The sequence below is a fragment of the Vulpes vulpes genome, chromosome 7 (assembly GCF_048418805.1).
Source record: "Vulpes vulpes isolate BD-2025 chromosome 7, VulVul3, whole genome shotgun sequence".
Classification (NCBI taxonomy): domain Eukaryota; kingdom Metazoa; phylum Chordata; class Mammalia; order Carnivora; family Canidae; genus Vulpes; species Vulpes vulpes.
The window spans coordinates 125,290,278-125,302,830 of record NC_132786.1 but is presented as its reverse complement, the minus strand read 5'-3'; the positions used below and the strand labels follow the sequence as shown (position 1 = coordinate 125,302,830).

The following is a 12,553-nucleotide window of genomic DNA, read 5'->3' as shown; positions in this document are numbered from 1 at the left end:
AGCATTTTATGTGGGTTACACAAGATCATGTCTGGGTTCTTTAGTGCATGACCACATGAACATAATTAATGTAGAGATATTTAGAGATGAATCTTTTTTTAAACTAATTATTTTAAAAATGTATATTGAAGTATATAATCAAGATAATGTCCATTAGAATAAAAGAGATAATATCTAAAACTACATTTAGAGGCATCTCCACTTTCTCAGGTTCTTGTTCATTTACATATTCATTCAATGAATCTGTATTCTTAGTGGGAAAGAAACAACCTAGGGGAGAGAAAGAGAGAACCAAGTGAGGCTGGGACACAGAGGCCGAGACAGGAAAGCCCTCGGGTCATCCACAGCAGAGGAGCGTAGGGCCAGGATCAGCGCAGGCCCTGAATCAGCCAGGTGCCTTCACTGTGCAGCAACAGAGCACATCTCCAGCCCCCAGTGGAAGGGTTCTCGGAAGTCACAAGGGAAGAGAGGAGGATGGTTCCCTGACAGCAGCTGGGTTTGGTTTGTTGGGAGACCAGCACGCTCGGCAGGCCGGTGCCAGGTACTCTGCATCAGCCCCGTAGGGCATGTTATTGTTGTCTCTGATGGAAAATCAGACTGAGACGTGCAAGAGTGCAAGTGGTGTCCCGAGGTCATGTCAGAGCTGAGTTGGAAAGAGTAATTGAGGGGGAATCAAAGTGGGACTTGCGCTTTGCAACGGGGGACTCCCGGTAAACCTGCTTATCCCCCTTCCCTTCCATTTTAAACACCTTAATATGATTATCTGCAGAGAGCCATTTTCTGGCCCAATTATCAAAAATATGCCCCCTTCAATACCATTCTCTTTTACTGTTTTCTTTTTCTTCAAAAACAATTCACACTGAAAGTTGCTTTAGATACATCCTTATTTGTGGAGACTTCTCCTTCTGTGTGAGATTGATATTATTTTTCTAATTTTTTTTTTCTGACTCTGATGCTGGGGACATTGTTGTAATGCTCAGGACCTAGAAATATTCATTGTAGGTCCTCAATATTTGTTGAATGAATGAATGTGGGAAAATACCCATAAACAAGGGAAGATAATGAAAATCATAAATATACGTGAAACTAAAGTCAGTTATTCACTATTCTGACTAGTGAACAATGAAAGACCAGCTCCCAGATCTCTCAAAGATATCAAAGGACCAACTATATCTTTATAAAAGACCAGATTATAGTCAGATTAGTCTTAAAACTGTTTTGCTAATACATCCCTTAAAATAAGTTTGTACAACTAACAGGTCATTGTAAACTTTGTTGGTGGTGGGTTTTTGTTTTTGTTTTTGAGAGAGAGAGCAAGGGGTGGGAGGTAGGGGCAGGCAGGCAGAAGGAGACAGAGAATCTTAAGCAGGCTCCATGCCCAGCACAGAGCTCAACGCAGGGCTCGATCTCACGACTCTGAGATCATGACCTGAGCCAAAATCAAGAGCCAGATGCTTAACCAAGCCATCCAGGTGCCCCAGGTCATTGTAAACTTTCCATTGTAAATTTAAGTAGTTGCCCATGGATACAGGTCCTAAAATAAAATCATTAATCAATCAATTGTAAGCACGGATCTAAATGCCACTAAATAGGATCTAAATGCAGCTACCTGTAACCATTGGAAATTGTATTTTATTAGCTTTTTGTCCTTAAGTTCTTATTTCCCTGGCTCTTCTCCAAATGGGATTTTATTCTTAGGAAATAAGATCATGATTCAGAATCCTCTTTGAGTACTCTATCATGTTTCTCTGCGACTAAAAAGAAATAAAGTTGGAATTAAAAAAAAAAAATCTTATGAAGTCCTAACTGCCAATACCTAAGGATATGACCTTAGTTGGGAGTTCTGTTCTACCTAGAATGAGGTCATACTAGGAGAGCATGGGCACCTGATTCAGTAGGACTGTATCCTTCTAAAGAAGAAGGTGTTTGGGAGCATCGTGCACACAGGGAGAACACCACGTGGAGATAAAGACCAAGACGGAGACGATGCTTCCACCAGCCAAGACATGCCCAAAAATGGTAGCACCACGGGGTCTGATGGGAGACACCAGGGATGGATCCTCCTCACAGCCCCCAGAAGGAACCAACCTTGATTTTTAAACTCGTAGCTTCCAGAACAGGGGGGCGGCAAATTTCTGTGGACGCCACATAGATCAATAAACAAGCTTAGGCAGAGGACAGAGGTACCTTCTATGTAACATAAAAAGTCACACAGGAAAGACAGCCCCTTTACCTAAAAGTGGCTTCGTCATTATGTCTTTTTATGCTCAACACCCAGATTTATTTCCCCTTCTCCCTCTGTTTGAGCACACCAGGTTAGTTAAACCACCTTGCTTGAATAAAAATGACGGCGAAAAGGAAAAAACAGACTCCTAGAAACAAAAGGCTTCACATTAAAAGTTCTTTTATATTGATGTACATTTGCAGTTATGAGTAGCAGACAACTGATAAAAGCATATAAATATGTGACAAAATTTTAAAAACAACTTTTTAACTTTTTACAAACGTAAAAAGTAAGTTTTATTGGCAAATGCCTCTCTTCATGAACTGGCTGTAGCTTCCCTTCCCAGTTTTTCTGTAAATGAGTATTTTTCTAAAATGAGAAAGAGTTTCAGATTGATTCCTTGTTTATAGCATTACGGAGAGAGGTGAGCATGGATAAGCCTGGCTCCCCTCGGTAGCTGGGTGGAAACCGTCTTGTCACAGCACTGCTCACTTTCTCAACCGAGGTTTGGTTGTGTGTGTGGTTTTTTTAGGCTCCTAAGTTAGATGCCCCAAACATGTAGTGAAATAGCATAAAAAAAATGTTTTTGAAATTCTATCATCTTCTAACTAGTTCCTTCTAGAATTTTGCCAAAAGCAAAAAATGTAAAAACCATCTAATAGTCAAATGCTTGGTTTTGCCTCCAGCCGTACAGAACCCGTCCCAGTGCTCGGGGAGAACTCCTGTCCAAGCCTCACTCCATCAGTAACTGCTAGAAAGTACAAGGTTAGGAGAGCTGTTCATTTCTACTTCCTCTCCAGCTCGAGACTGAAGAGGTAAATCCTGTCAGTGCTCTAGTGGGAGATGAAGGGGGATCAACGAGGATTTTCTGTCGTTCAGCAGAGTCAGACCTTGAAAGATCAGTGCTGGTTCGAGGATAGACAAGAGGAGAGGTGGTGGGGCTGGGGGAGGGGGAGTAATGGAGACCCGCAAAGGGATTAGCTCATTAATGCCCATCTCGCTTCTTTTATAACAAAGGTGGACTCTGCTGAATACGGTTGGTGAAAATGAGAGTCGGCTGAGAGAGCTGACAAATAAGGCAGTAAAACCAAACCCAAACTGAGGTCCACATTTTAGGTGGTGACGTACGGGAGCAGCACTACAGTGGGAAGAATCTTCAAACATTTCTTCTAAAATATTTTTTTCGATTAAAAATAAGTGTGTTGGGGCACCGGCTCAGGGGGTTCCGTGTCCTCCTTGGGCTCAGGTCTTGATCCTGGGGTCCTGGGATGGAGCCTCCCCCGACCCCCTGCTCAGGGGGAGCCTGCTTCTCCCTCTCCTCTGACCCTCCCTCCTCTTGTGCTCACTCTCTTGCTTTTGCTCGTTCTCACTCTCAAAGTCTTATAAAAAATGTGTGTTACCTCCTACATCTTAGCACTCTACTACAGAAGTCAGTAGGGCTAGATCTACAGAGAATTGATGGGAAATTGTGTGACTTGAGAATTTAGTATACATCTAAGATCTGTAGGTCACCTTCCTGAAAATATTTAAAGGGGAGCTCTCCTGGTATTTGAGATGAATGAATATAGTTTCTCAGAAATATGAAACTTAAAATATAAAAGAATTAAAGAGTAATGATAAAATTGAGCTAAAGCTGTTGCTGTTCTAAAATATCTTGAGTCAAACGTAAACATGAAAAATTATTCCCGAACAAGTTATAGACATATGAAGTAATTCTTTCTTTAAAGATTTATTTTAGAGGGCGGGAGGGGAGGGGGCAGAGAGAAGGAGAATCCCAAGCAGACACCCCGCTGAGCACAGAGCTTGACACAGGGCCCCATCTCAGGACCCTGAGGTCATGACCTGAGCCAAGATCAACAGTCAGATACTCAACTGACTGAACCACCCAGGTGCCCCATGAAGTAATTACAACAAAACGTGAAACCTAATTTCCATGTTTTGTCAAAGTTAATGGCGTGTTAAAAACGGCTATACTTCTCAAGTTATATAAGAAACAGTAAAAAATGATTTTTTTCCATTGGAGAAAATATGGGGTTAGCTCTCTCCTTGAAAAGTCTTAAGTACCTAGTATAGGATAAAAATGGGATGTTGAGAAAACTTGAGTAAACCTAAAACAAAAGACAGCAATACCTATTTTCTCACTACGTATGTATTAAATAGATGTATTAGGAGTCGGATTCTCAGAATGGGATTAAACAAATCCATATGTCTGGTGATTTTAAGAGATACGCCACAAACAGCAAGAGTATGGAGGGAAAGTAGCATGACGATACTCAGACCAAGGAAAATTGAAGAGGGGTAGTAAACACATCAAAGGATTATAATTTAATATTAATTGAAGATATAATCAACAGTTATTAAAACATTTAGTTTGACTTTATACTAAACTTTAGTATAACTTTATGAACTTTTAGTATACCAAACTTTAGTATACGACTTTAGACTAAAACATTGAGTATGAATTTACTATAAACACACAGTAATAAAACTATTACTATAAAAATTACTATAAATGACCTATTGGATATGTGTCTGAGAGAAATAAAGGGATAATGCCTCGAATTACTTGCTGTTCAATTCACTTTTCTTTCTCTCCCAAAATAGTCTTAGTAGTCTTTGATTATAGATTCTTGCAGATGACTATATATCTTATAGCTATCTTATTTAATAACTTTGCCAGAAAGTGAGAGGTAATTGGCTTATTTGGGAAAGCAGTGTAAGTTTCAGAATGTGAATCATAGAATAATGTGGCATAGTAAAAGGAACACCTAACTAGGTTTGAGGAGACTTCTGTTCCTAGACGTACGTGATCATTTCCTCCTGGGTGACCTTGGAAAGTCCGTTTCCTCCTCTGTGAGTTCTGGAGTTGAGATCATGACCTCAAGGGCCCCAAACCCTGATCCCTCAGTATCAGTATGTTCTAGAGAATAATCTTGTTTTCTTTCCATTGAAGCTTAGCTGTAAGTTTAACTCTCTGTGATTTCATGAGACTTGAGTCCTTTATATATCCTCGTTTCCAGTTTCCCAGAATACCCCTTAAGGGTATTCTCTTAAGATCCTCACCACACGTAACAATATTGTATTCATTAATTTTTACCAATTAAATAAAACCCTTGTAGAATGTTAAGACAGTACCATCAGACAGTAAACCTGTAACGTTGTGGAATCCAATACTGTCTATACCACTACGTAATGTGTGTGTCTTAAGTATATGTAAAAATGAAATTAGTTCATTAAGTTCCATTATAATTCCAAAACTGCTTATCATTTTTTCCTATCAGTTTTCAATTTATAATACTTTCTAATGTCTTGGCTTTACCTTTTTCTCAAAGTAAAAACACAAAATATATAGCAAGATCTCATTTATGTGAATCGTGTTTTTGCAAAAGTTGGAATTTCTCTTTAATATAATGACTCCCTAATTACTTGCTTCCCAGTTATTTTTTGATTCATTATTTCATTTTGTTTTTTTTTTCTTAAAGTATCTCAGCATTTTAATGGGTTTCTTATGACTGTAATCACATCATAGCTACCACTATACCTGAAAGAGTAAGGCCTGGGTCCTCCATGGGTCCATCACATTCTGGATGCTTAAAATGGCCAGTTGGATAAGGGAATGAATTTAGTCTCATGTTTATTGTTTCCTGAACATTTTAGTTGGAGTGTTTGACATTTTAAAAAATCAAATACTATTTGTAAGTGGAGGAAGATTCATTAAAGAGTACAAGTTGGCAAACCTGGGAGTGCTAGACTGTTGGTATTATTTTTAAACTAGGAAAGTATGTGATCTGTACTATCAGGTAGATTTCCAAATGTGACTGAATATTTTATTGGATTGAGATAAATTTAATTTCATGGACAAAATAAAAGGCGGGGACTATATGCCAGATACTGTGAGAGCCAGTGAGTCAAAAGCAAAGAGACAGCATACTAGTAAATGTAGTTAGAAATGCGTAAAGGGGACAATGTGTAAGGGTCCTGGAAAGAGGAGTAGGGTTTACCAGATTAGGAAATATGAATCATGCGATTTTAAAGGTGAAGGTGATATATTCCTGCTTGGGAGTTCAGGTGGAGAAATGAATAAAAGTAGGTGAGTCTTGTCGGAGAGCCTGTCTGGAGTACCAAACGCCGTGGTAGCTATAAATTCCAACTAATATTTGCGGGAGATTTTTCCAAGCCATGCAGGGAAGGCAGACCTTTCTGTGCTAGTCATCTCTCTCCCAGCAGATTCCAGATTATTCGTGTGGTGACGAGTAAGGAGACTTTCATTCAGCCAAGATTTTTAAGATTCTTCCAAATGAAAGAATGGAACAGGAAACTTAGGAATTATTGGCTCAGTATATTTTCTATTTTGTCAATAATTGGTGACAAAAGCATTACTTAGTTCCTGAAGTCTAATAATTATAGTTTAATTATAAGACAAATCTGAACGTATTTTGGTTTCCTGTACTAACCACGTCATAGATTTTTTTTTCCTGGAATGTAGCAAAATGTGAAAATGAAAAGATTTTCTCATATATATGAAAGTTAGACGTGTTATTCAGAATCTCCACAATAAAAGGAAAATTAAAATTAAAGGATTAGCCAAAGGATTTGAATTGGTGGTCTTGGCTAGTCCTAAAGACAATGCTAAGAATTCTTTTGTGGAAAACACCTAGAAATGCTGGGCAAGTTCCAGTGCACATCTTAACTGCAGAGCTGAACTGCAAGCAGGAAAACCTCAGGGACTCGCTAGGGAGGCTTGTGAGTGGACGTTGTCGCCTGTTGGGGCTGGAGTGGAGTATGCGGGGACAAGAGGTGTTGATGTTGGTATGTAGGGATTGTATTGTCCACCCAGAGAAAGAAAACATACCCTGAGGCATTCTCAAAGTGGGAATTTGGGTAAGAGATCATCTCATGAAGAACTTGAAAGAAAAAAGAACTAAAAAGAGCTAGATCTTGTGAAATGTGGACTAGAAAACAAGGTTCCCCCCAGCTAGTAAATTAATATTTGACCTTAGGCTCTGGATATGGAGTAAAAATGACTCCTGAGAGTTTGTGACTATTAGAATGTACTCAGAGAATGTTGAAGTTCTAATTTATTTCATACAATATAAAGGAAATGCCCAAGTTAAGAGATTAACACAAAAAGTACTTCTGGATTGGTGATATATCTGAGGCATCTGACATTTTTAAAAAAAATTGTTTTTGGAGAGATGAACCTTTTACATAGGTTTTGTAAAACATCTACAGATGAAATGGTGCTGGATATGAGCTCATGATTAAAAATTAGAAAACAGGGGATCCCTGGGTGGCGCAGCGGTTTAGCGCCTGCCTTTGGCCCAGGGCGCGATCCTGGAGACCCGGGATCGAATCCCACATCAGGCTCCCGGTGCATGGAGCCTGCTTCTCCCTCTGCCTGTGTCTCTGCCTCTCTCTCTCTCTCTCACTGTGTGCCTATCATAAAATAAAAAAAAAAAAAAAAAAAAATTTAAAAAAAAAATTAGAAAACAATAAACCAATTATTTCCACAACCAAGAATTTCAGTAATAATTGTCATATATGTAAACTATGAAATAATTGCATTTATGGTGATGAAATTTATAAACTGGTTCAAAAGTATAAGAACAAAAGAGAGAACATAACACTATGAAAAATGAACAAGAGGGTTTGGAATGGGGCTATGTAGAGCTACTAGTAAAAAATTAAAACAGTCATTGAATTTACACCCTTATTGGACAGGTTAGAGTGGGTTAGACACATCTAAAGAGAAAATTAGTGATGTAATTAATGATAGACCATTATAATCTTAAGAAATTAGTACTCAGCATAGAGAAATGAAAAAACATAAGAGCTTAAAATAGGGAGGAGAGAATATAAAGTTCCAAGATACTTCTGACAGAATTTTGTTTTGTTTTGTTTTTAAGATTTAATTTATTTATTCATGACAGACACAGAGAGAGAGGCAGAGACACAGGCAGAGGGAGAAGCAGGCTCCATGCAGGCAGCCTGATGTGGGACTTGATCCCTGGTCCCCAGGATCAGGCCCTGGGCTGAAGGCGGAGCTAAACCGCTGAGCCACCTGGGCTGCCCATTTCTGACAGAATTTGAAGAAAGAATAAAGGGAAAATGAGGTAGAGTCAACATTTGGAAAGATAATGAACAAGATTCTAAAACTGATAAAAGTCATGAATTCTAAGATACAAGAAATACTACAACTATCAATCAGGATAACATTAAAACTCCCCAAAATTTCGCAGTAAAACTAAGGATAACAGGGGCACCTGAGTAGCTTAGTTGATAGAGCACAGGATTCTTGATCTCGTGTTGTGATTTCAAGCCTGACATCAGGGGTAGTTTACTTAAAATTTTTTAAAATTAAAGATTAAAACAGGATAACAAAGATAAAGAGAACATTTAAAAGAAACCAGAAAGAAAAGGCAAATTAACTACAAGGGGACCACACGTGGACTTTCATCAAACTTGGTAACATGGATATATAAGCTTCGGGCAGTGGCATGATGTCCTCAAAGTGCTGAATGACGACTAGCCTGAAATGCCATATATACTGAATACATACTAATATACCAGTATACAGATACCATATATACTAAACAGTCATTCATAAGGGAGAATTAAAGACCGATTTTAAAATAAACACTGACTCAAAAAGCTTTTACTAAAGAAGGAAATTGAACTCAATGATGGAGTGTGATTCAAGAAACAGTAGTGGCCAGAAATCGGTAAAGACAAGGGCTCCTATAAATATTGACTGTATGAGAAAACATATTTTGATACTTCCTTTTACTAAATGTTAACACACCAATTATTACTCAAACCAGGTGAACTAACGAAAACGAGCCCTGATTTATAAGATGGGAGGTGACGATACTAGAGCACTCAAAGGTCCCCGTATTCAGGACAGATGAGTTAAAAACACAACAGGATTTGAGAGAGCAATCACTAAAAATAAAAACAGAACATATAGTTTCCGCACTATTGGAAAAAAGGGGAGATTTTGTTAATGTTTAATAGAGACAGAAAATAAGAGGGAAAATAAGTGTGTTAATGAGCACAGTACAATAATAGAAATGATTGCAAATATATCACCAAAAATAACAAATATAACTTGCCTATTAAAAGATTAGATTCTTGGAGATTTAAAAATCCAACTGTATAGTGTTACTAAAAATTTAAAATAGAACACAGTGTTAATGAGAATAAAAAGATGAAAACATTTTCAGGCACATACTAACCAAAAAAAAAAAAAAAAACCTTTTGGGGATTAAAAACAATTTACACAGATATAAATGAAATGATTTACCAGCGATATGGAACAGACATAGAAGGTATAACAGTGTATGTGTCAGATGATGTATCTTCAGAAAATATAAAGCAGCCTTCAAGAGAATAGTATGAAGAATTCACAGAAAACGTTGGTAGGAAATTTTAACATACCTCTCGGTAACTGACACCTCAGAAATATTAGAAAACCAGGTGGAATATTTTACTAATATCAAATTAGCAAACCTGATATAGGGACATAATCGCTGAACAGTAACCATAGAAGATGCATTCTTTTTAAGCTTTCTTTTAACAATTGGCCTCGTGCTAGGCGGCAGGGCAGGTCTCCATACCAAGATTTGAATCATTCGAGTCACAGTGGAATTACTTTAAAACTCGGTAAGAAAAGTGCAACCGCAGACCCAAATTTAAAAGCGCACTGGCAAATAGCTCGTGTGTAGAAAAGAACTAACCAATGTGAGAAATATTTAGAACCGAAATATTTCGAAAATGCAACGAAAATGCTCTCTATAATTTGTGAGATGAAGCAAAGGCAAACTTAGAGTAAACCTGAATACACGTGCGTTTGGGTGTGTCAGCCCCGTGTAACACCTGAAAATGAGTAAGGTCGTAGGTGAGTTAAAATGTTCGTGAAAGAATAAAGTTAACTCCCCCTTCAAACAAAAGGGAGAAATAATAAAGAGGAAAAAATTAAAAGAGAACAGTAACAAAATGCAAGGATACTCTTTGCAAGTGCTCGGAAAAGGAAGTAAGTCTTTGGCAAAACCGGTTTAGGAAAAAGGATTTGGATGACTGACACGTTAGGAACCGAGCCGACTTGTTTCATGAATAAACCCACAGAAAAAGAAATCGCAAGTGGCTGATAAAAATAGGAGGAAACGCTCAGCGTTAGGAGAATCCTAACCCAGGTGGCAGGGAGTTCCCCCAAAATGGGTCAAGGATCAGCAGGCTCCAGGGCAGATCCGGGCTCCGGGTAGCGCCCAGGCCTGCGGGTGGGGGTGGGGGTGGGGGTGGCTTCGCGCGGCCGGCTCGCCCCTCCCCCCGCCCCCCCCCCCCCCGCGTGACCCGCGGGCGGCCGCCCGACCCCGTCAGTGGGCCGGACTCTGGGGCGGCGGGGGCCTCGCTCGCAGGCCCGTGGGGTGTGCGGACGCGGGCTCACACCCCTGCGGCGGCCGTGGGCACAGGCGCCTCCCGGTCCTCCGCGGCCGGACCTGGGGGCCCAAAGGAAGGGCACGGGAGGGCGTCGGGCCGCTGGGCAGGGGACTTAGGGACGCGGCCGGGGACCCGAGCGCAGCCCTGCGGCCGGGCGGACCGCGGGGAGGAAGAGGAACGCGGCGTCGTGGGCAGGAGCGGCGGGGTCGGAGCCCCCAGTGTCGGGCGGGGCCCCTCGCGGGCTGAGCCGTGGCCCCGGGACTCGAACTCCGTGCGCTCTCCCCGCGGAGCTGGCGTTGGGGCCGCGTGAGGCGCCCGCGGGCCGGGACGGAACCCCGGACGGAACCCAGGACGCTGCAGGCGACCTGCTCGGAGGGTGCGCGGGACGCTCAGCACGGGGTGCGGGGTGCGGCGTGCGGGGACGGGACGGGACGGGAGGGGACGGGAGGTCGAGCCGAGGAACTGCGGCAAAGCCGCCTGGGCCTGGCCGCGGGGGCGAACGGGCGCGTCCCCTCCGAAGAGGCGCGGTCGCTCACGGACACGGACGGCCACGAGGTCGTCCCGAGCCCTCTAATTCCATGAAGAGACCGAATGGAGGGTTTCCCTAAAGATATAAAGTATTTCAAGCATAGACAAAAGCACTGTCATATACTGAACGTGATGCGACGCCGATCCTGCCTTGTTCCATCGTAGCTTTCTCCTTTTTTAAAGATCTGAGAGCGAGGGAGTGAGCGGGCAGGAGGGGCAGGGCGGGAGCGGACCAAGAGGACTCCCCGGAGCGCGGAGCCTGGCGCAGGGCGGCCTCCCCCTAAGGTCACCCCGAGCTGAACCCAAAAGCCTGGAGCTCCAACAACCACTGGGGGGCACGTGGGCGTCGGGGAGGCACGTGGGCGTCGGGAGGCACGTGGGCGTCGGGGAGGCACCTGGGCGTCGGGGAGGCACGTGGGCGTGGGAGGCACCTGGGCGTGGGAGGCACGTGGGCGTCGGGGAGGCACCTGGGCGTGGGAGGCACGTGGGCGTCGGGGAGGCACGTGGGCGTTAGGGAGGCACGTGGGCGTGGGAGGCACGTGGGCGTGGGAGGCACCTGGGCGTGGGAGGCACGTGGGCGTCGGGGAGGCACGTGGGCGTCGGGGAGGCACCTGGGCGTGGGAGGCACGTGGGTGTCGGGAGGCACCTGGGCGAGGGTTTACTCCCAAGCTCGAGCCTGGGTCCCAGTGCACCGACACGGCGGAGCAGGGACTTGGGCCCCGAGACTCAGAGGCAGCACGTGGCAGCTTTATAGGGGCCGGTGGCCCATGGGATAGGCAGGAAGTTGCACAGTCATGCGGGTCCACACGCAGGCGGCCGATTGAATGACGCTTCACCCTGTAGTGACCATTCGAACTGGCCTATCACTGGTCAGGACTGGTGCGCGGTTCTGGCGGGCACAAGGCGGGATTACATTTTTATGAGCCGATTTCTGGTAAGGGTGTGCCCCGGGCTTGACTAGGGTGGGGCAGCACCTAAGCCATAAGCAGGTCATGTGGGGGTCATACAGGAGGTGGCGGGTGCAGCACACAATGGAGTCAGTCCTGCTCTGCTTGTCCAGGGGTCCCAGGGGTTTTTGTTAAATATCCTGGGTCCCACAGGGCTCTGCACTGAGCACGGAGCCTGCTTAAGATGCTCGCTCGCTTGCTCGCTCTCTCCCCCTCCCCCCGCCGTGCTCACACCCGTTCTCTCTCAAAAAATAAAATACAGTTCCATGGTCATATAAGTTTGAGAATGCTCCAGTTGTGTCTTAAAGATTCACAGAGTAAGTTAGCCTATTAAAGGCCGTGAGAAAACACGCAGAAGAAGAAGCCTGTTTATATACCTGTGATTCTCAAACATATTTTTAACAAAAGCACTTTTTTT

General features: G+C 43.0%; 1 protein-coding gene across 12 annotated transcripts in view; it reads left to right on the top strand.

Moving 5' to 3' along the window:
- CADPS2 (calcium dependent secretion activator 2) overlaps positions 1-12,553 on the top strand; it is a 449,851-nt gene that overhangs the window by 303,389 nt on the left and 133,909 nt on the right. The gene's annotated exons all lie outside the window — the stretch shown is intronic.